The sequence below is a fragment of the Lupinus angustifolius genome, chromosome LG05 (genome assembly GCF_001865875.1).
Source record: "Lupinus angustifolius cultivar Tanjil chromosome LG05, LupAngTanjil_v1.0, whole genome shotgun sequence".
NCBI classification, from domain to species: Eukaryota; Viridiplantae; Streptophyta; class Magnoliopsida; order Fabales; family Fabaceae; genus Lupinus; species Lupinus angustifolius.
The window spans coordinates 17,955,505-17,959,547 of NC_032013.1; positions in this window are offsets into that span (position 1 = coordinate 17,955,505).

The window sequence follows — 4,043 nt, forward strand, 5'->3', positions numbered from 1 at the left end:
CCCCCCAACAAGTTTTGGAAATTTCGCTCATGATCTTCGTTCAACAAGTGCTCAGCGAGGGGTCCTTGCTCAATGACGTTTTTGTGACATTTTTGTCTTACTATTGTAAACGACTTGCAACAAATAATTATAGCATCGAAGATTAATTATTGGTTGAGTCACGACTAGTTCGCTCTATTTAATATGTTTTATGGTACTTCCTAATGTATAAGCAGACTATCAATCACATCGTCTCACGATAAAACAATTCAGTTCTTTGTTTCATATTCTCATTACAGTGCGAGAACCAATCTAGAATCACTCACAATATGAGTATCAATGTCAATTCTCGAATTACACACAATATGACTACTAATGGCAATTCTTGAATTTCCCACAATATTATTTCTAATGTCAATTCTTGTACCACATAAAGAAATAGGGATAAGGTAGCAAGAAATATTCGGCAGAGAATGAGAGAAGAAAAGTTGAGGAAATGCGTCTTAACTGATGTGATTTTTCTAAATGGGTGACACCTCTATTTATAGGGGAGAACCCCAATGCCCATTTTGATTCGACGACCTAGAAAATGTTCTCATCTAAAGTGGCCACATTAACTGGATCCATCCTTATCTCTTCAATGTTGGCAGTGTGTGTTGACTTGGTGAACATATGTGCCAAGCTTTTGGAAGACGTGTTGACTTGGTCAACATGACAACTAGAGAAAATAAAAAAAATTCAAGCCCAAGCCGATGACAACGACATATGAGATGATGGTGTATGCGTGTACAGAGGGTTTTTTGTTGTCTGTGTCATTTCCCACCACAAAAACCTTGGGGCACACCCCTACGGTGCAATAAATGCTTATAAATATTTTTGAACTGTTTCTACCACCCATGTGCAACTTGGAGTTTTCTACATTTTACACTTCATAGAACTTAAATGCTCATTCTAACAACTAGTAGTTGAACTTTTCTATTTCCTATTGTAACTTTGTTTCATGTTTTTGTCAATGAAAAAGGGTGTGATTTAGCACCCATATCTATTAAAATATAGAGTAAATTACATTGACACCTCATGAGATTTAGTTAAATTAAACAATTTACCATTCTCTTTTTTGTTTATGCACAAGTCATCTTTATTTATATACATACATTACACTAACTAATTTTTTACAATAAATAAGAGTCATATCTTTTAAACAAAAAATGGGTGACAATTGTAATTAAATTAAACAAAATTATATATTGCAGAGATAAGTCCAAATAATATAAGAATCAACATTTCTTCAATATTTTTAGTTCGTTACAAAATGCATCAATAATTCGAAGGATATATTGTTTAAGTCGCTCTTATACTATATTATAATAAGCCAAAAATGATGAAAAGTAATTAACTGTTATACTATTTGGATTTGTGTTTACAATTTATCATATTTTGATTAACTTAATTATACTAATTATTTTTTTGTTTAAAAATTATACTTATCTCTTCTGTATGAATAATCAATAACTCAGTCTAATGTATGTATATAAATTTAAAGGTTTATTTAGGTACAGAAAAATGAGAAGTAATTTATATACACTATGCTAGATATCGTAATTAACAACGATCATTCAATAATGCAATTTTGAACAACGCTGTTGAAAACGAGGCAGAAGAACATCAACATTGCATACTAATGCAAGTGTTATCTGTGAAGAAGATCTTTGCTCCTGACCTTGGTACGGTTTTGATGAAGACACCAACATCACCGAAAAGAAGAAAAGGAAGAATACTTATGAAGACAAAGAATAATAAAGCTTCAAGAAAATTAGATTAAGTCTCTATAGGTACTTCTATCCTAAAACTCCTTGTTATGCAAAGTATTAATGCTCAACCCATTTTTAAAGAATAATGAAACACTTTAAAAATACTTAAAACATTTTTTAAATGATGTGTAACAGGTTACTTCATTCAAGTAACAAGTTACATGTGAGAGAAAGAGAGTTATCCAACTTAAAACTATACAGAATAATTCATTACTGCCTTTGAGTAACAGATTACCAGTTTTACAAAAGTTGAGTAACCGATTACCCAAATGGTGTAATCAATTACTCTAATTCTTTTTTAAATAAATAGTGGACAGTGAGTTTGGGTAATCGATTACCCACTATCAGTAATCGATTACTNGACTGTTGCATGAGATTTCAGATTTCAAAACGAAATGTTTTCACTCCAAATGAAATCTCTTCACTTCAAATAACTCCTACACTTTCAGAAAGACACCATGAGTGTTTTGAAAGTCTATATAAAGACTCTAACTCTCACAACACAAACACACAACTTTCATATAACTCCCATACTACTATGAAAAATTCTCTCACTATTTTTCTGCATTTTTTGCACTAAGTTCTTAAACTTTCAAAAGAGAATTTTTCTGAGTTACTTGAAGTAATTGTTTCAAAGTTTTACAAATCTATTGAGCATTATTACTAAGCATAAAAAGAGAGTTGATAGGATTGCAAATGTTATAATATTTCATACTTGTAAAGGCAATCCAAAGCCATCACTGAAATTCTTCATTCATTGCAATAAACTTTCTTTCACAATGTGTGAATAGAAAGGGGATAGAGTAAATTGGAAAAGTGTTTTCCAAGAGTATAAATATTAGAGAGTGGGTAAGGTACTTATAGATCTCGGGGTGAGACTTTGTAATTACTACTCATAATATTTAGTGGAAAATCTCTTGTGTTGCAAGAGTACTGGACGTAGCCTTCGGTGGACAAGAAGGTGACCCGGTATAAAATACTTGTGTACTCTCCTTTCCCTTTCCTCTTTACTTTATACTTGTTTATTTTATGCAATATTATCAGCTGCACATTAACTCTTACATTTTGCAGAAAAAGGTACTACAATTTTAAGTCAACTAATTCACCTTCCCCCTCTTAGTTGTAATCTTGTTCCTATAATTGGTATCAGAGCTATATTTGAGTAAGATACTCTCAAATCTGGTCCTACATCAAGATGGCCTCAAGATCATTCCTAGGAGAAGGGTCCAACATCAACCGCCCTCCAAGCTTTGTTGGAGAATGTTATGATTTCTGGAAAATTAGAATGAGGATCTTAATTGAGTCTCAAGACTTAGACATATGGAATACAATTGAAGAAGGACCATACATACCCTTCACTGTTATCAACAGTATAAGGGAAACAAAGCCAAAATCATCATGGAACGATGAAGACAAAAAGAAGGTACAATATGATTTAAAGGCAAAGATCATTCTCACCTTTACTCTTGGTATTGATGAATTATTTAGAGTATCAAATTGTAAATCTGCAAAAGAAATGTGGGATACTCTAGAGACCACACACGAAGGAACAGAGGAAGTAAAAAGATCAAGACTTAACACTCTTTCTCATGAATATGAAATGTTTCGCATGAAGCCTGGAGAGAAGATTCTTGATCTACAAAAGAGATTTACTCATCTTACCAATCACCTTCTTGCACTTGGCAAAGTTCTATCAAATAGTGACTTAAACTTAAAAGTTCTTAGATCACTCACCAGAATATGGCAACCAAAGGTAATTGCAATTTCTGAAAAGAAAAGTTTATCCAAAATGTCTTTGGCTGCTTTGTTTGGTAAATTGCAGGAACACGAACTAGAACTTAGCCAACTTGACCAACACGAGGAGCAAGAAAAATATTTCTCTAAAAGCAAAGGTTGATAGATATGACTCATCTGGAGATGAATCAGAAAAGGATGATACAGAAGATATAAGTCTCTTCGTAAAGAAATTCAGCAAGTTCCTGAAAATGAACAAAGGCGCAAAAACAGGTCAAACAGGGAAATTCGCCAAAAGCAATGATGTCTCCACCTCAAGTCAAAATTTTACATGTTTTGAATGTGGCAAACCCGGTCACATAAAGATGGATTGTCCAAACTTGAAAAAGGGTTCTTTCAAGGGAAAGAATGATATAAAGACTGGACGAAGAGCATACATTGCTTGGGAAGACTATAATGCAAGTTATGCATCTGAAACAGAAAAAGAAGAGCAAGCACATCTATCACTTATGGCATCTC